Source organism: Anomalospiza imberbis, chromosome 4 (genome assembly GCF_031753505.1).
Source record: "Anomalospiza imberbis isolate Cuckoo-Finch-1a 21T00152 chromosome 4, ASM3175350v1, whole genome shotgun sequence".
NCBI classification, from domain to species: domain Eukaryota; kingdom Metazoa; phylum Chordata; class Aves; order Passeriformes; family Viduidae; genus Anomalospiza; species Anomalospiza imberbis.
In genome coordinates, this window is record NC_089684.1 from 66776643 (window position 1) to 66797658 (window position 21016).

The window sequence follows — 21016 nt, forward strand, 5'->3', positions numbered from 1 at the left end:
AAGTATTATTTAAAATTGTGAATAGTTATTTTACAAATAAGGCCACTATCCACCTCACAAAACAGCACAGCAAAAAAATTACTAGCCTTAATCTTGGTATACTTTTGTGTACTCTGAGTTACTATGAAAGCTTAAAAGTCTGTTTTTTTTTTTTAGAAAAAGCCTTTTTTGAAGTTATAGTGTGAGTAATACTTGAAAAATGAGTAAAGCTTTTAAAATCTTGCCATCAATTTAGAAATTCTCCATTTTTCCAGGTTTTGTTTTACAAAGTCTCAAGGTAAGATAAACATGTTTAACCATGTAGTTACACAACAGACAGTTTATCCAGATGTCATCCAAATGAATGAAACTCAGCTGTTTTATTTCCTGACAGTCCCCATCCACTTGCAACATTACTCCAGGAGAAGCACAGTATTTCTTTTACATTTCCCCCACATGATCTGCCAGCAAAACCAGCTGGCCCTTGTATTTCTTTCCTTTGGAAGACAATTGTATGAGCTCCATCCTTTCACCTCTTCTATGTAAATTGAATCTATGTTACTCAAGAAGTTTCCATCTCCACATGCCACCCTTCCTGTTTTGACACAAACAGGTCAGAAAAGGCTTCTGCAGCTTTTTAAGCTGAGACTATGCTTAGTTTATGCACTTGAAAATGTGCTCTATCTTTAAGGAATCCAATATTTAGCTTTGGATCATCACTTGTTTGGAATGTACATGACAGGACTGCAAAACAGAAGCAAGTTAGTCTGCTTTCCAACACAGCTATAAATTAAACAATATGCCTATATTCTGCTTTAAAGATTAGATGACACTCTTAATTGAGTTTTCTCTTCAATTTCAATGTGCATTTTGAAATATGTGGAAACTCTAGTGGAACAGATAGAAATTTATTAGCATTAATTTGTTAGCACACCCTGCCTTTTGGAACAAAAGATGTCAGAAACCTCATTTTTAAAATATATGCAGAAAAATTGCATATTCATTGAGAAGAATAAGTTATTTCAGACATAAAATGTCTTGCAATGACAGCTGAAATGTTGAGCTAGTAAAAGAAAATTGTGAAAGGATACACATTTATACATATGTCAAAAATACTTCCACTATTCCATAGTTTGATGATTTGACTGAGCTATGATGATCCAGTCTTACATCACCATTTCATCTGTAATGGCTTTCAGGTGTGAAGACTACTTAACCCAACTCAAATCTGTTCTTGCAAATGGTATAATTCTTTCTGGTATACTAATTGTGCACTGTAGTAGCCTACCAGAGTAAGAAATACTCTATAAAATGACTGGATATATAAAGCAGGATAAATGAGATCTGCAGGCTTGAAGTTTTCACAAACTTGACATCCATAAAATTTTAGCCTAGATTTTCCCAGTAATGCTATTAATTCATATGAATTTTCAGGGTGCAGTTTGCCTTTGTGATATATTGATAAGTTGTCAGGTTTCATACAGTAGTGGAAGGGAAAATAATACTGTAACTTGTGCTTCTTTTCCAGAGCTTTGTGGAAAGGATTTCTGCCATATGTATTTTTCTACTTCATAGGATAGTGCAGCAACTGGTGGCTGTGCAATTAATCTCAAAATCTCATAATTCTGAACCATTACTTTTGTAATTGAATACACAGGACACTCCCATAGCATGGGAAATGTCTAATTAAATTTTATAAATAACTCCATCTAAAACTCAAAAAGGTACGGGGAAGCAACCATTCTAGCTCCGATGAGCCTGTAATTCACTAGAAGGCTATGTATGGTATTGCTGAAAACAACTAGTCCTGTGCTCAATGGAGCAATAACATATTTTTTTCTTTGCTTTCTTTGACCCTCTGAAAGGGTAATAGTTACAGACTTTGTGTACTGATTTTTAAATCCATTGTGCATATTTCTAAGCATAATCTTCTGCTAACTATTCTGTAAGTAGATTAAATTAAGTACTTCAAAATTCTTCCTGAAACCATTAAAATAGTAATTAGGTTTTTTTGCAAAGTTACATATTAACCCATTATTTTCTAAACTTTGGAATTTCTCATGTTAGGTTTTTAATCTTCTCAGATAAATATATCTCCAAAGCAAGATTTTAAAAACTATTTGACTTTGCTGATATTTCAAATATTTATAGTGAAATTCCTGACAGTTATTTTGGTGGTTTAACAGTAAACAGCAAATTTTCTGTTTGCCCAAATGTTACATCTGTGAAACTTTTATTATAGAATGTGCTTATTTCGTACAAGCCAATGTAAATTTATATTGATCGTATCCTTTGTGATTATGAAATACAAAACTTCTCCTTTCCTGAGGTGAGATGTTCATAAAAGAAACCGCAACCTCCTGAAGTGGATATTTGGACATATAGAACATGCCACAAATCACATTAAATAATTCAATCTCTAGGCTGTTTTATAGAAACCTGTGAAGGCATTCCTGTTAGTTTCTCCCTCAGCTGCTGTAGCAGTACCTGAATGCATAAACAAATCATAGGAAAGCAAGAAAACCCCAGACAAACAGAAACAAAGCAGATTCAGAGTGTAACAGTTGCTACGTCTGTATATCCTGTTCTTTGTAGATCAAACTCCATACCTGAGCCGAAAGATCCACTACTCAAATTATCTTTATACTCTTATAGATTAACATTCATGGCACTGAAGGAAAAAAATACTTACGAATATATAATTCCATAGGATAAAACCAAACACATGGTTGCTTGCAATGGAAGTGTGCAAGAGCATCTTCTGTGGTGTGTATCCTGTAATGCTGTGTGGCAGCATCATTTGGTCCACATCAGACATGCAAGTTCCTGAAAAGGTATGATCTCACATGCTAAAAGGAATTGTGGTAGTTGGAAGCAGTCAACCTAGATGTCCACAGTGGTGCAATACAGTTATGGTCAGTTCTTAGTCTGTTTTGTAGCTTGGCCTTGAAAAGACATTACAGATGTGACATTAAATGTGCCATCAGGAGCATTCCTTTTGGTCAATAAAGTTAGTGTATCAGTACTTCTTTAAGTCTACCTCATTATCCTTTTCTTTCATAACTTCTTTTTCACACGTGGAGGGAAGGGAAGTTACTCTTTATCTTTTCCCAAAATAGGCCTTGCTAGAACTCAATTTGCAAGAATGAGGGATGAGGGATGGATATAGTCAGAGAGAGAGGCTATGTAGGAAGAGATCTTTGGAGACCTCTGCTGTCTTCCGTCTCCTGTCTATTGTCTATTGTGCCATATACTTTAGGAGTTGTCACACAAATTCTCAACTTTTATTTATCTTTTGAACAGTTTTTTTTTTTTTTGGTTTTTTTTTTTTTTTTTGCAAAGGCATATAGTAATAGGACAAGGGGAAATGGCCTTAATAAAGAGGGTAGGTTTAGATTAGATATGAGGAGGAAATTCTTTTCTGTAAGGGTGGCAAGGTACTGGAATAGGTTTCCCAGGGAGGTTGTGAGCTCCTCATCCCTGGAGGTGATCAAGACCAGACTGGATTAGGCTCTGAGTAACCTGGTTTAGTGGAAGGTTCCCTGTCCATGGCAGGGGGTTTGGAACAACAATATCCTTAAGGTGCCTTGATATTCTCTTTTGATATTAACATGAATAATGCCAACCCTATTATAATGAGGTCCTGGCCCCAGTAATGCTAAGAATAGTGCTTAGCCCTTCAGAAGAAGTCACAGAATCAAAGAATCAGAATAAGTTGAGTTGGAAGGATCATTGAGTCTCATTTCTGACCCTCCCCCCGCCCAAGAATGACACCATGGGCCTGAGAGCATTGTCTAAATTCTTCTTGAACTCTTGTCAGGCTTGGTGCTGTGACCACTTTTCTGGGTAGCCCCTTCCAGTGCCCAATCAAAAAAGCTTTTTCTAATATCCAACCTAAATCTCCCTTAACACAACTCCAGGCCATTCCCTTGGGTCCTGTTGCTGGGCACCACACGGAAGAGATCAGTGTCTGCCCTTCCTCTCCCCTTCAAAAGGAAGCTGTGACTGCAGTCAGGTTTCCCATCAATCTCCTCTTCTCCAGGCTGAGCAGACCAAGTGACCTCAGCTGCTCTTCATGTGGCTTCTGCTCAAGGCCCTTCACCATCTTTGTTGCCCTCCTTTGGATACTCCCTAGTACTTTTATATCTTTCCATGGCACTGCTTTCCAGCATCTCATTCCCCAGTCTGTCTGTACGTCCAGGGTTGCCCCATTCCAGTTGCAGAGTCTGGCACTATCCATGTTGAATTTCATTTGCCTGGTAATAGCCCAGTCAATACTTCAGAACATCAAACTGGTGATTGCCCAGTTTGTCAAGGTCTCTCTGCAGGTGTTGAAGACCATGGAAGGCTGGACTGAAATGATCATCATCTTGGGTTTCCATGGTCTTAAGTCATAAATATAGGTCCGGAGTAGACAGTTTCTTACAGGACTGCCAGTACCTATCTGCAGTACCTCACAGGACCTTTTCATGATGTAACTGGTAAACTGGGTAAACAGGAAGAGCAGTCATACAAGAGCACACAGTTAAAGGGGAACATGAAAGTGGAGGTCTGTATGTGACTCCCTTGATAGTCAGTCACAGCTGTAGAAAATAAGAGGAAATTCATCATGCCTGAAAAATAAAAAAACAGCAAGGCAAAGATTTGAACCCGTGCCAGACTACTTGGCCTTCACAGTGGGTTCAAGGCTATTGTAGCATTCTGCAGGCATTCCTTGATGTTTGTGAAGCTGTGGCAAACACACAAGGACTCATTGCTCAGTAGACAGAAACTGAAACAGTCATGCTGACAGTTTGGGTGTAGTGTTGTGGCAAGTGGATTTATCCACAAGGAAGATGGCACAGGAGCAAGCACTGTTGGCGCAAAAAGAAAATGGATCAGGGAGAGTGTGGCCAGCCAGATGGCCTCTGTGTGGCTGATCACATGCTTATGCAAATACTAGATTAAAACCACAGAGGAGAAAAAAAATGCAGATGTTTATAGTAGATTGGTTTCTTCTGTGAGGGCAATTCTTATAAGAAAATGCTAAAAGGGTAATGACTAGTGGCACACACAGGTCTTAATTACACAGCATGACCATTTAATTCTTCTGTTCAGTGATTACTTTCACTCTAAGAAATCAGTGCAAATTAAAGTTATATAATTTTACATTGATAAAAATAGTAGAATTCACTGTTGTTTCCTCCATTTTATGCTGGCTTTAACACTTCCAATTTTAAAGATGTTATGACACTGCGTATGGAATAACTGGATGGTGAGGAAGGCTGCTGAAGTTTGAATTGAAAACAGCTGGGATACTTTTCCAGAAAACACTGTTAAAATACTTGTATCCGATTAGATACATGTTTTAGGGAAAATGAGGAGGGGGAATAAGAAGAACCTGTACCAAAATAAATGCTTTCAGTTTTGCAGGCAGTCAGTTACAGAAAGCACTGATAAGAGATTTAAGTATCTATCCTAGTATCTAGGTAGAGATAGCTAAGAGCTATGATAGCAGGCATATTCAAATATGAGTAAAGAGAAGGAAATCATAAACCAAAAACTCATTATCATCTGAAATCCACTCATAAAAAATCTGTTAAACAAAGCAATATAGTGCATGAGTCAGCTCCATGGTTTGAGGAGAGTGAGCAGATGTCACTCTCCGTATTAATAGGGCAGTACAATGGGCACTGTCTTGTAGTGCCCTCCTGCAGTGTAGCAGATTTGAGGTTGGAAACTGATCTCTGTGCCTTCTTGTCACTTCCTGATTTCACTGCATTCAAATATGAGCAGCCAACCTTTCGGGAGAAAGAAAATGCTGTGGTGAGGGACTCCTCTTTCAAATGTTAACTGATTGTTTAGTTGAGAAACTGCAAAACCTTTGCAGACGTGCAGCTGATCTGCCTAATTGTCAGAGGAATGTTTTATGACATTGCTCAAAAGAGGCTGAGAATAAAGTCAACTTGAAATTGGGCGAGTCATGACTTCAAACATCTGAGCTTGCAGATTCTCAGTGCAGGCAGAATTTGACAGCCAAATCTCTGAAGGTTACACCGTTTGCTGGGAGTTGAAGGACAGAACAGGATTCCCCTCTGTACTAGCTTTTCACAGTGTCTTTCTCAGATCAGGAGGAAATGTACTAGATTAACATTGAACAACTAAAATAATTAAACTTCCTGTGTTTTTCAGTGTCACTTTTGGAGACAATTGCATGCCAAGGAAGATGAGGTGTGATTGCAGCACTGTGGACTGGAGTCAGGAAATGGTTGTAGATAGGGAAGGGGTAGGAGTAATGGAACATTGTACAAGGCAAAGGAAGAGAGAGCAGTTAAAATAATAGATAAAGTGTCTTTTAGGACAACACTTTTAAGCTACCCAAGTACACCTCTTTTAGGATATCAAGAAACTTATGCTTTCTACACACCCACGGGCAAATGCCTGGTATTTGGCACTGGGGTTGGTACTTGTCGTAGTCCTTGGTTAAGAGCTTCAGCTCTTGGGCTGTGGGTAATAACCAAATGTCCAACTCTTATGATAGGTAAGATTTTGAAACTCAGGAGTGTCAGAATAGTCATGATGTTTATGGCACATTTCATCAAGCCATTCCAGGAGAATGTTAGTCTGCCTGTAAAAGAATAACTTTGACATTAAAGATGTCTGATGACTTAGACTGAAATCTAATAATTTTAATGAAAACTGAAAATAACCTGCATGATGATTTTTTTATCTTTGGCTCTAAAATGCCTTTAAAAACTAGGAAGTTTTACTGTAAGGGTTACAAAATCAGTTTGTCCTGAGCTGAAAGTCACAGTGTCCTGGCTGTCTGTTGAACCTTACAGGCTTTAATGCACACATGAAGCCCTGCTCAGTTTAGACTTTGGTCACAAACCACTTTTCCCAACTTCCCAAACAAGTTTTATTTTCATATGCTTTTGTGAAAACTTTCTTTTGATATATTCCACATCCTTCAGTAAAAAGAAAACCTCAGAATTAAATCTTGGACATGCTAAACTTGACTGTCTTTTTTGCTATTAACCTTAGGTGTGCAAGGATGCTGCCCAGATCTTTTTATTTTCAGTAATTTTAAACCCATCGTGTTACTTTCTAGTCATTAGAACAAATGAAAAACTTGCTTCTGCCTAAAAAATACAGTGCCAAATAATACTATGCTATTTATCAGTATTATTCCTCAGTGATGTGACCTATTGCACTATCCATTTCCTTTCTGCCTTCTCTAGAGTAAGGTAATGTGGAACAATTAAAAAAAAGATGAAGAGCAGAAGGGCATGCTCATGTAATCTTTAAAAGAATGGCACTCTTAAATGAAGAATATAATTATGCTTATTTCTATGTTAGATGCTTATGGCTTAGTATTTTACTTTCTAATAAAGTCTGTGTTCAGCATTCATTTAGCTCTGCAATATCACAGTGACAAGAGATATAAAGCTACCTAGATAGAAGGGCAGCTGCAATATGTTTTAAAAAAAGGAGATTCTGTTGTAACTTTCTTCAGGAACTTTAGAACACTCAGTGTAAGGAACTAAAACATCCAGCTTTCAATTGAACAGTACCTTTTTGTTCACACACACTATATCTAGCTTATACCTAGTTGCCCAGAGGTAATATTTACTATTATAGAACAAGATTATTTTGATCTGTGTTGATGTATTTGTAAGTATTTACAATGTCTATTCCCTTTTATGTAGGTGATAAATACAGACTAATCTGGGGAATAAGGTCATTGCTCATATACACAAAACCTTGCAACAGTGGGCCCTTATGAAATATTCCAACCATGTGTATTTATGAAATAGTTTTGTTTAAGAGTGTACTCAGCCAACGTTTACATGACCTTTAAACAAAATAATGTCTATGTGCTAGGTTCATTGCAAAATCAAAACAAGCAGCTTGATGGGAGTCTCTGAAAAGCTTTGAAGGAAGTTCTGATACAGAGTGAATGTGTAACATGACAGATGCCCCTTCTTTTGTATTAGGCAGTGAGAATTAACGTTTTATCTTTGAGATGTTTGACACATCAAAAATATTCATATTTTTGGGTAATCAGCAGTGTAAAAAATTATTTAGCTCATTCTTCTATCCCTTTTTATTTGTGTATCTTCACACCATAGCAATTTTGCACCATTCTATTTCTGATTTTCAGAACTATAACTTGTTACTATTAAATCCTTATATGCATGTCCTCTATTACTTTATTCATATATTCACAAACAAGATTAACTCCAGATATACTCAAATAGAGGCAGTGGAATAAAATCAAATTAAATGAGCACTGACTAGCAAGTTTAATGTTAGAAATATTTGCAAGAAGCCAGGTATATAGTCTAATGCAGTGCCTGTTACCCGACTGGATGACTTGACAGAAAAAAGTGATCACAGCTGTTATTTACTGAGTGCTTAGGACAAGTACCTGTACTTTATGTACATCTCCCCAGGTGTAGCAGGTTATCTGCCCTAAATCTGAATTTAGCTGAGAGTGACAATTTTAACATAAGAGACCTTAGAGGTAAATACGGGATTAATATTCCTGTGCAGATGGAATCACTCAAGGGTGGAAGCTTAGCAGAGTTCTTGGGATTGAAGCTTAAAATGTCAAGCATTACCTGGGTCTATGCTTATGATAACTCTTCCCCAGAACTCAGAATTTTATAATGGTGTTGGGAATGTATAAGACACTTTCTAATCTTCTGCAGACATTCAGCTAAATTCCTGACCAATTTTCTGGTATCAAATGAGATCTATTTCCTTCTGTAGTACAATTGTGTACTTTTTCAGCAAGACTTCTAAAAGCTCTTGTAGACATTAATGGTCTTTAATGAGGCTGCAGAGGTGTTTTACCATGAGCAAGGAAACAGGACTTTTAAAAATCATCAGCAAAGAGGTATTTATTTTACTTTTTTGTTTTGTGGAATTTTTTTTCTTATTATGAGCAAGGAAGCATTTTGTTTGGTTTTTTTTTGTTGTTGGGTTTGTGGGGTGTTTTTCCTCGTTTCTTTCACTGTCTAGTTGGGAGTTTTGGGTTTATGTTTTTCTTTTACTGAGTTAGGAAATGTTTTGTTTTGTTTTTTTACTATTCAGGAAGTGAATCTTTTTTGAGAGGTCACAGCTACAAACTTCTGCAAGTACATGTTCCTCATCTTCTGCAGTATTTTTCCGTATAAGATCCGAAAAGGTCACAAAACATGTAAAGTGCATGTTGTGTGCATTATGCCTACAGGATATGCTCTACAGAAAAATTTTTTTATAGTCTCCCATCTACATTGAAGGGCTTCTGTGTTGTAGGAATCACTAAGAGGATAGCCACGGTACCTCAGTGCAACATCTCACTCAGTCAGGGCATAATGGCATTACAAGGTCTGCAACAGCTGCTGCAGAGATATATCCGTGACTCATCTGAAATCCTACTATGAATAAAGCACTAATCCAGCATCATAACCTCTTCTGCCAAAGAAAAATGCTAAATATAAATAAATCCGTTATAAAATGCAAATGTAAGGGAAGGTTGGTAAGTTTTCAAAGAAGTCAAAAAGCTCTATTATTCCAGAAAAGGGAAATTGAAGGGGAGATTGAAAGAAAGTTTTCTCCAAGTCTTCTATTTCCATTTCTCTTCTAGATCTTTAGAGATACTAGCATTTATTTAGGCACCAGGAGACTAATCTAATGTTTATCTGAGAGAAAAGGATCATAAAAGGTAGACTACCAAGTGAAATCGCTATTACATCAGATGTTTGGAAATTAAAACAGATGATTATTCAGATTTTGAAACACAGAACAGTACTTACCATGGTGGGAGTTTAACTAGTTCATCTAGTTGCTAAACCTCCACCAGCACCAGCAATACCTCTTCTACATTTTATCTCTCTTACCAAGCTGAATTTGATGCGAAGATATAAACTTCCTGTAAGCCAAAAAAAAATTTTTTTCTTTATACATTCTTTTAATTCTCAAACATTAGCCTGATGAAAAATATCTGTTCCTACTCAGAGAAGTACATACTGTAACCTTAGATCCAGAGACATCACTTTGACTGTCACCTTTCCATGCAATGCTATGGAATAACTGAATTCAGCGTTCCCGAATGGAAGGATAATCATTAATAGAACTGAAAGCAGTTTGTGCAATGTCTCAATTTTAATAAGCTTATTTGTAGCTTTAAAACCTGCTGAGATGGTGATCTATTTATATCTCAGCAGTACTGCACACAGCTGCAGTGTACTTTGGACCCAGAGAACTGAATGGTCTTGAACCCAAATGGAGCTCTATGCAGAGCTGATTTAAGGGGAAGGTATAGTTTGCCAAAGCAAAATACAAGAAAAAACGGGGGAAATCGTGGTTTTGCTAAACCAAATGCTTTTCTGGGACACGAAAGGGAGAAAAGTAAAGGTGCTTCATCCTCCATTGTGGAAGAGCAGCATGTGTCCAGTTGGTAGGATCCCTGTTTTAATAATTGTTTCCTTCAGTGAGCTAGAAGGCAAACATTAATATAGATCCAGATAGCACCTCTTGTTTCCTGCAGTGATTCCCACAATTGTGTCTTTACCTGCAAACTGTAGATGATAATAGCTTTTGGAAACAATTATAAAATACTTAGTTTAGAAAAAATACTTAGCATTAAGTAAATAATACTTATTAATACTATAAAATACTCAGTATTTAGTAAAAAATAGTTTAGGAAAAAAAATGAATAGTATTGCTTACTTTTCATTCTTCTCTTGTAAAGGACCAAATATAGAAAACTAAGTAGAACGACTTTTAAAAATAAAAGTCCATAAAATTATGTGTTATTTTACAGTCATGCTAAGCAGTTCCTGTATATTTATGGAGAATTATTTTAATTGTGGAGATAAGTTGACTCTAATAGTTGTCAATGTCACATGATTACTCAACATGCAGGGATAAAACACAAACTGCAATGGGTGCATAAATCAAAGCAGTGACTCAGCATTCAGCACATGACCTTTGCCTTAGTTTCCTAAAGAAAATGTGGCAATGAAAAGAAATTTATTCCTTTCTCTCACAGGCAAGGAAAAAAGAGGAACAGAAACCTGTACAGGTTTCTGCAGGTGTTCTACACAGTTCTCAGTTATCGTGTGTGTGGCCAGCAGTTTCACTCCCAGAACTTTTGCTCTTGCTGCCTTCCTCTTCCCAATGGGAACTGTTACCACCTGGAAAGAAAAACTGGAGCCTCTACTAACAATGGCCACAGAGGGTGTCAGATATATTTGGGTAGTATGATCACAGGCAAAGATAGAAGCAGGGGAAGGGGAAGCAGAAGAGGTGTGCAAAAGCACTGCATTGTACAAGTATGTTGGCCAATGCAAAGCTCCTCTGTTCCAAGAAATGTTTGCTTGCACAAGGCTGAGAGAGGCTGAGAGAGCTGGATCCCCGTAGTAATGCCTGAAGAGAGGAGATAAAGCCAAGGAGACACATGCACTAATTGGATTCTTGTGGATTGCACAGGAACATTATCTTTACTTGGCTTTGAGATTAAATCATTCTGGGGATAGGGTTGCTGTCACTGAAAAAGCACCTGCTATAAACTACATTTGACAGGTAATAAAATTGATATTATCAGTTGAAGTCCCTGCTTTGTACACACAGTTGAGAGTAAAAGAAGCAGTCCCGAGTTTAAACACAATCTCTAACCCAATCAACAGCTTTAGCATGCTCTTTTTTCTGTAAAATGAGAATTTGGTTTCAGTCTTATGCATGAAAATCTTCTGCTTCCATGGAAGACAAATGCCCAATTGTAATTTTGCACTATTTTTGAAAATAATACAAACTGCAAGACCAAAAAAAAAAAAAAATAGCTGGCAACAGCATATGTTCCATACATAATGATAACATGGAAGAAAAAAAGTCCTTGTGAGTGGTCATTTATGAAACTGAAGTAGAACATCCATTCAAAGTGTAAAAGGGAGTACTAGGAACCCCAAGCAATGCTGGTAATCACTTTCAAAAAAATTGGTATAGCAAACTCATTCATTCCCCATCTGCAGCACTTATGAATTATTCAGTTAATCCTGTTTGAGAAGATAAATATTGGATGTTATAGGAGCATATGCTATGATATTTTTAAATTAATTTTGATATTTGTCAGACTTCAAATTTGCTTTTCCAGAATGTAAAATAATATTGCTTTAATTCCTGTATTTTGCTTCTTACCACTGAGTTTACAAGACCCCCCCATATGTGTTTCTACTTGACAAGACTTCTGAAATGAACAAATTGGTTTGATACTTTAAAGGTTTAATACTTTAAAAAACTACTGTAGACGTTCTGTCTCAAATATTAAGAGTATTTGTCAGCCACCAAATAAACAGAGCTTATGTGGACTTTTTTCCAGGCCTTGAAACACTTTCATTAGGTTTTAAACATTTTAAATCTAGGTGTTTTGTCAAGAGTGATGTACAGTTCAAACTGAGATATGTTTATGAACTGATACAAATCAATACAATTTGACGAACAGTCTGGCAAAATGTCGAATAAATACTCATTATTTGTTTGGGTAAAGAAAGTTTGGCTGATTTTAAGGTGCTTGCTGGGTTATCATGCAGTGATTTATGGCACAGGTTACTGCTACCTTCTGCTTTGTCTCAGGGCTGCAGTCCTGAGACTTTCAAAGCATTGAAGATTCTTTTAAAACTGTCCAAGTATTTTACAGAATACTCATTTTAGTTCTTATTTCACCATGAAATATGTAGTATTTTGGTTCAAAACCACTATTTATACAGTTGAAGTGAAGGTGTCACTGCTCTGTTGAGTGACTTGATTACAGTGGGGACAAAAGGGTTGCAGTGAAGAACTTTTATTACACAATTGAAATGAAAGATGCCCTTCACCTGATGAGATTTTTTTCTTTTGCAGTCCTGTGTTCTGCAGCAGACAGTTGAGTGGCTGAAGAGCAGTGCTGCCATGCTGGGAGCTCCTGTGCTCCACTGCAGCGCCGCGATTGCGCTGCCTCTGCAGCCACAGCCAGCCAAGCAAACACAGTTGCCAGCTGCGTGCTGGGATCAAGAGCTAGCCTGCTGACAAAAAGCCCAGTAGTTTTCCTAAGCACTTGCCTTCCAAGAAGAAAGCTGGTCTTTTCTTCCCCCTAGAAACATCTCTCATTCTTGGTGCTCATTTTCAGTTTGTGCTTAATCCGTCATCGTCCTCTTGTCAAAGAAAATTGAGGGTTGTTTGACCTGACACAAATCCTGTCTCTGGAACAGCAAGGCGAGTTGGCTGAAAGAATCCCTGTCAAAAAGGGTTTTTTGATAGCATCGCAATGTGAATGCACCTGATTATTCTGAAAATATAAGGGGGAGCATGCATATCAGGAAAGTGTGTGATAATTCTGCCACAGATTTAACTATATAGGAGTATTCAGTATCTAACTGAAAATCCACCTGAAAATCACTTAAGTGGAAAAATCGTATATGTGCATGAATCAATTTTAGCAATCACAGAGATGACTATTGTATTAATAGCAGACCAACACAGTTTCTCCACAATCCTTTGCTTGGTGTACCTACAGGACAGCTAAGCTTCCACCAAGGGAACCACTGCAAATACACCCCAGCAATCCCTGCCTGCCACTTCCAAACTCACATCATTCTTCTTGACAGCTTCTTCTGTCTCTGTAGGAGAAAAGAGCAAAGCCTGAATGCTCAAAGTGTGGGATAAAATGTGCTTTTGTGTGTATGCATATGTGCATATGTATGGAGGACACATGGGAAAAACAGGCCCATATTTTTTCATGATAACAAAGAAGGAAATAATTTCAGATGATTTTGTGTGTCCAGGTCCCAGATATGCTAATTATTAGAGGTAAAAACCAAGAAATGCATCTTCAAGTATAGTACTGTTATCTGAGATATATTTTGTAGGAATTGCTCTAGCTACATTTGTGATGCTATGTTTACATGCTATTCTCTGGAAATTCTCATTTCTGTGGAGAAGAGGAAGATAATGATGGATGCTTTAATACAGTGATAGTTTTCCCTTTTGTGTTCATGAATAGGCCTTGAATTCTACTTCTGGGGTTTACAGCATTAGAATTCTACTTGACCTGAATCTTCCTTGCATACTTTGATTTTATAACACCACTAGGTTTATTTGGCAATGGAACTACTTTCATCCTAATTATTTTTCCAGTCTGTGTTGTTTTCACAAAATGAGACACGGACTAGAAAGCAAAAAAAGTAACCATAGAAATCCTAATACTTTCCTAATGTTTTATTTCATTAATTCAACAACTCTCCACTGTGAGGCATGCTGGAGAACAGTGTAGGACCTGGCCGGAAAAAAATCTGGGTTACAAGTTCTGTGACGCATTAACAAAGCTGCCTTGAGAATGTAAGAATGCAAAACTGCCCAGCATCCATGTAGGTCAAAGTATACTTTTTATAGAAGGACTGAAATATTCTTAGGCTTTTTCCTACTTGATTAATTTTTCCCCATCATAACAATATCTTGATGAATGTGTGATTTTTACAAAAATGCATTGCTTCAGTTACCTTTCTTTGTTTTTTCCTGCCATCCTTGAGAAATATTGGATACTTTCCTTGTGTTAAATATTTTTAATATGATGTTGCCCCTGCATTTTCTAACCTTGCCAAAGTTTTATTTGTCTGTGTCTTCTTTTCTTAAGAAAACTTTTTTTTTTAATCCTTTCTTCTAGAACACAGGGAAAAAGCTGGTCAAATGAGCCAGTGGTTTTGCTTGGGCTATTGACTCTGCTTCCTTTGGAGGACACATTTGAAATTTATATACTATTGGATAATTTTTTTCCTCATTTCCTGTATTTTATGTGGGAAGTTTTCTTTGCTCTGAAAAAGTATTTTATTATTTTTGAGTTTCTGCTTTCTTTAAACATAGTTACACACTATACCGAAAGAGAAAGAAAAAAAAAGAGACAGTAGTGAGTGAAAAATGTAAGCCTCAGTCTAGCAATTCAGGGTCAACCTGAATTCAAGTAGTGATTTTGCCTTATCTCCTGGCTTTGCCTGTTTTGCTCTTTTATGACCCAGGAAGCTAAGATAGAACAGCGTGTGTTTCTCTCAAACATAATGGAATAGCCATAGGAATGGAATTCCATTGTAATTTAAACTTTTTCTTTTAAACCAGCTACTAAATGACCTTAGAAAAGCAATATCCAAGGAGCACTGGGAATCTGGCTGTGTCAAATTAACTGACCAAATTAACTTCACTCAAGAGTTCCAGTTTGAAACATTTGATTCTTCTTCCTACCCCCTTCACCCCTCCTGCCCCTGATTTACCCACTCTTGAACTTATTTTAGCATTTCAAAACCATAGAGCATCTGACATAAACAATTATGAATAGAGATTGCAGGAATTACATCTGAGATTTTCTCTTCCCCTTTCTTTTTAAATTTGGTTTTTTGCACTCCTGATGCTTAAAGTGTCTAGCAAATTATTATTTCACTTGAATTTCAAAAGGGAAGAGGATATAATCTGACTTCTAGTGTACATAGTTTTATCAAGGCATGTTCCAATTTATAGTCAAATTTGGCGAATGACAGTATAAAACAAGAAAAGAAAAAATATTTTAGATAAATTTAAAAAGTCTGATTAAACTGGTTTTGTAATGCTTACATGCCAAGAGAGCACAGTAATATTAGACTTAATCTTCTATTTTTGGCTGCTTAGTTTCTAAAAATACAGACAACTCTGCTGACAATATGACAAAGAATTTCTATTACATTTAAATACCATCCTTGAAAATATGCGGGTTGATTTTGCGGTGGCTTTTAAATTTTTTTTAAACTTTCTTGCATTAGGAAAGGTCTTGTTACAAAGCGCTGCTTTCACAGATACATGGTAAGCATACAGAAGGTGTTCTGGTGGGACTGTTGATGTCCAGCAGAACAGGAAGAAAGCAGAAGCAGACATTGTACATTGCACAGGCTCCCCTGAGAATAGAAGAGAAACATTTCACTGAATGTCACAGCAGCAGATTCCCATGGCTTGATTATAGAAGTGTTGAGTATTCTTCATTCTTTTGGGCTTATTTTGTTTTCAGGGAGAGTGGTAGAATTTGACTTTGGTGTCCAAACTTCCTCCAGGGTCTGGGTATCACATGCGATGCTGGACATGTCTGCTGTGGAGATAATTGGAATAATTCGGTTCTCTTAAAAGAACCAGCACAGGTGAAAATATCCACAGAGAAAATTTTATTTAAGCCTTTGTGTCCATATTCCAGATGAAGGGACTACTTCAGATATACAATCTCTAGTGACCAGCCCATCACTCCTCTCACTGCAGTCTGTTTCTCTGATGGGTCCTGCATAGGGAAAAGGGGAAAAACTGGTACAAGCTGTTGTACTTCCACTTCCTTTCAGACTTTTCTCTTCAGTATCCCACTTGCTGCAACATGGTTACAGATTTTTTTTTTACCTTCAGAACAATTTAATACTGCTGGTTCATTTAAGTAGTTCTTTACATCTGGAAGATGGCAATCTGCTTCAACTGGTCTTGAGAAGACAATAAATCTCTGCTACAAAAATAACTAGAAAGACTGAAAGAATTTTTGGGTTTGTGCCCCTCTTTTTTCTTTTTTTTTTGGAAGAGCCTTTTCTCTGCTGTTTGCCTCCTGGTTTTGCTACAGGCTCTAGTAAGAACAGAGACATGATGTCCTAGGAGCGGGATCTCAATAGCTAAGAAATTTAGGATTATACAGCTTGGGTGCAGAATGATACCACTCTATCTTCTGAGCCAGCAATAAGGTTTATGACATTCAATTCAACAATTGTATTTCAAAACAGTAGAATCATCTGTGTAATTTTTCCACTCGAGCCAGTAAGAACAGTTGCTACAAATTCTGTCTTTTATATTACTTTGACTTTCTAGATTAGCTGTTTCATTCTAACCACCCTGTTCATTGGTATAACAGTCACACTTCCTCCCTCTTCCCTTCCCTGAGGATACTTATATCTAAATATTAAATTAGTGTTAAGTGAAGAATAATTTGAAATGTCTAGGGAATTAAATTTTAAACACTGATCTAAGCTATTCCTTCTATGTCAGACATTACCCACATTACTTGAAGCAATTCTGTGCCATCTCACATCATGCACTACCACAGATTACTAGTTTGAATGTGTGATCATTAAAGACAGGATGGTGGGAGACAATAATGCCCCTTATTGCTTTTCTCATCTGTCAACTCCCCAGCCAATATGACACAGGGACTGTACTCCACACTGCAGAGAGGAAAATGAGTCTGTGGTCAGTCTTCTGTTACCGTCTCTGGTATTCCAGCCACCTCTTTTCTCCACATTCACAGTCAGCATGCAATCTTAGACCTAATATTGTTTGGTTTTATGTAGTTGTTTTATTCACAGACACTGTGAACTTAATACCTGTGGAGCTCATTTGTGGAGAAAAGATCAAATATGAAACAAAGCTTCTCAGAACAGGGAAAGGAGGGATAGAATCTAGCAAACTTTGTTAGTGCAAAGGTTGTGTTATATGTTATAGTATCATAGTAACGTCATCACCATACTAACCTTAATTTCATTATTCAGATATAACTTTTCCTTCTTGGAGAATTGCTGCACCATTTCACATAAATATGTATGTACTTTTCCACAGTGGCTGCTGTTAAAACCTCACTTTGTTTTACCTTTGCGTATCAAACAAGTAACAAGTAAAGCAAAGATTTAAGCTACTCTTTATGTTTCTCCCCCTGTTATTTGTCTGGGAGGAGAATTTATGATTTATGATTAACAGAGCACTGTTTTGGCTTTGAGTGTAGGGAGAGGGTTTGATCGAGACGAAGGGCAGGGTAAAGAACCACCAATGACCTGACCCAGATGTAAAGTGTGGCCCTTCATGCAATTTAGCAGGAACACCTGAGCAGAAGAGGTGGCATGCTTTCCTTCAATTAGACTGTTCATCTGCTTTAGCTGTTTAGGATAGCAATTCTTCATTTGTGTTGTTTGGCAGCACAGAGCTACAGCTATTTTTTCCCAGAGAAAAACTGAGTACCCTGCATGCCAAGTGCAAAGAGATTATACCAGTCAATGAGTGTCACTGTGAAGGAACTTTGATAAGGTAATGTGCAATAATATAAACTGCTCTAGATTGATAAGGTTTTTATTTACAGGTTAATTGTCTGATTTTAGACTAAAGGTTATTCCAGATGGTCAATTAATTTTAGACCTTTAAACATAGCTATATGTTTAGAGTGCACTGTTTAACTTATAACTTACATTTCCACTTTTGCCTCAGTTTATTTCCATACCTCTAATCACACTGAGGAAACCTGTGTTTTCAGGGGTCTGCAAAAAAACCCAGGTCTGGGAATTTTTGCATCTTCAGAATGTAAACTCCTTTAGATGTCTAAATAGGTTAATCAATGACAGAAAGTGGACTATTTTAAATCATCATGCCTTTTCTTTTTCCTATGCTTACTAGATCAATAGAAGGAATCAGAAAATACTACGAGATGTAAACAATTCCAAGACTTTCTGATGAGCCAGGTCTACAGGTCCGCATTTTCTGTGTACTCTGGAAACTTGACCTCGGTCAAATATTCTGTTAGTCTGCAGCAGATAGAACAACTGCATTGCTGTAAACTGAGTTTGCTTCTTGACAAATCAGCTTCTGCAATTTCTAGCCATCCTCCTTTAAAGTGGAGGCTGTCCAAGGCAGGGTCCTTTTGCTCTGCTGGTGTTCAGAAACATGCAGGTGAGGTAGCTTAGAGAAAGATTTAACTCTTCAGTTTCAGTTATGACTGTCTTTTGAGAAGCCAGTCATAAATTTTGGTGGCTTTTTTTCCCAAAATCCTTTGAAGAGCAGAACTTCTCAGCTCAGAGCAAAAGGCACACTGGGAATTGTGCAAACCCAGCATCCTTGAGCACTGAGGCTTGTGAACTCCTTGATGGACAAAATAAAAGAGTACTGTGATGCAGTTGGTAAAAGCTGCATACCAAACAGTGGCAAGGAGGAGAATGTTACATTGTAATGCTACTTAAGTGTTTGCAAAAGTGGCAAACAGACCTGTTATGTGGTGTGCACTACTTTGGAGATGGGGAAAATGTTGAAGGAGCTTTTATTTCTCCTCTAAAATTTTTTTTAATACATATATGCTAAGAAAGGAGTGGGAAAAGAAAAAAAAAAATGCGTTGTGATATTAATTTTCAGTAGCTGCACAGAAAAAATCTGGTCACTGACTTTCAAAGTGAATTTATGGTGTCAACCCATATTAATATGGATACAATTAATTCAGTACTGATAAAGAGTCTTCACATAGAAAGGAGTTTTGCAATTTTAGAGAGCGGACTGCATTGAAAGAAACTTCACGATCTCTTCTATTTCCAGACTCTAGTGGATGACTTTTATTTGCAATTGAGTGCATTCCCTTGATAATCACAAGATAGAATTAGGTGCAATAGCACTAGGAAAAAAAATCCATGTGTTTACTTTAATTTTTTTACTTTAAATTTAATTTTTAATAAATTAACTTATTAATTTCCATCTCTCTTTTCCTCTGCTGTATCCCCTTATGCTTAGCTACAAGAAAAGGGAATTAATATTTCACTAGATAGTTCACTGCAGCTTGAAATCTCTGTGGTAAGGAACTTCAAGAAAAAAATAACGTTTTGACTTTGCCTGTTTATCCTAGTACTGGTTGTGCTTAGGAAAAATTAATGACTGTTTTTGAAAGATTAACATAGGTAGTTTCATTATTGATTTAAGCCATTAATTAAATTCTGTTCAAATTTCCCTGGGTTCATTTGGGCTGCTAACCCTATTTGTCACTTACATGGCTAATTCAAATGAGAGCTTTATGTGCTGCATTACATGATAAACCCCTTCTCTGCTTCTGCTAAGCATGCAGTAGCACTTCAGAGCAGCACCTTCTGCTGTTTGCTGCTTCAGAGAGGACTGTCTTTTTCTGTGGGTTTTCAGTGTCTGGAAGACACTCATACACATCATGGAAAGAAAGAAAGATTGATTAGACCATTTTGTAGAAAGAAATACCTTTCCCAATTCACTTCCTCATTCTTTTCTGAGATGTTTTTAGGTCAGATATTGTTTTTAGGTCAGAAATATCTCTCTCACCCGTGGCTCAAGGAAATGAGCTGTTTGCAGGGAATCTGCTGGAAATTGCATTAGAGGAAGAAATGTTCTTGTAAAACTACAAAACCACTGCAGTCCCAGAATAGCAATGAGCTCCGTGAAGCCCTTTCTTATTTACCAGAATTGCTCACCTTCCTACACTAGTCTACTGCAAAACCTGTGTATGCCATTTGCTGTGTCACACCCAAGAGATGCTCCCTGTGTAGTTAAAAAGAGCCCTTCCTGGACAGGGATGGCTAATTTTCACCACTACAGGTTTTTAAGAAAGCTATATTCTATTCCTTAACTATCCATCATAAGGAAAGAGCTGCAGAATTCTAACGCCAGCTTATCATGGCTCTGTGGTTTCTGATGGGAAAACAAATATATCACATAAAGGGAATAAAGTGCTTTTCTCTGGTTATCATTCCACTCCAGGCTTTTGTGTCACAGATTGTCTGGCAGACTCACAATTATTTCCTCCTGCAGCTTCTGGAAATGATCTCTGCACTAAAGAGAAATATGCCCACAGCAAAGATGGGTTTTATTTGTGGTATTCTTTTATATTTTTCCATTTTACCATTAACCGATTTTTAGCTCTTAATCTTTTTAATGTGTAGGAATATGATTTCTGTCAAGACTTGTACTGTGCTCCAGGTAATTGTTGATATGCCTGAAATCTGTGTTGTCCTGTTAATGTATTCATATTGTTTTTGATGAGCACACTAGACCTGAGTCACCTCACAGGCTGCACTGAGCAAATGGCACTGCACTTCAGTAGGGCAGATCTGGCTGCCTGTGAGGAGCTGCAGGAATGGGTGGAGCGGGTCCTGAAGATGCTCTGATGCAAAGGTGCATACACAGCTGAAACTAACACTGCCTAACTGGACATTCCTGTTTTGTTAAATTTCATCTCTTCAAGCTATCACGAAATCTACAGTTTGGGGTGGGTTATGAAATAAAAATA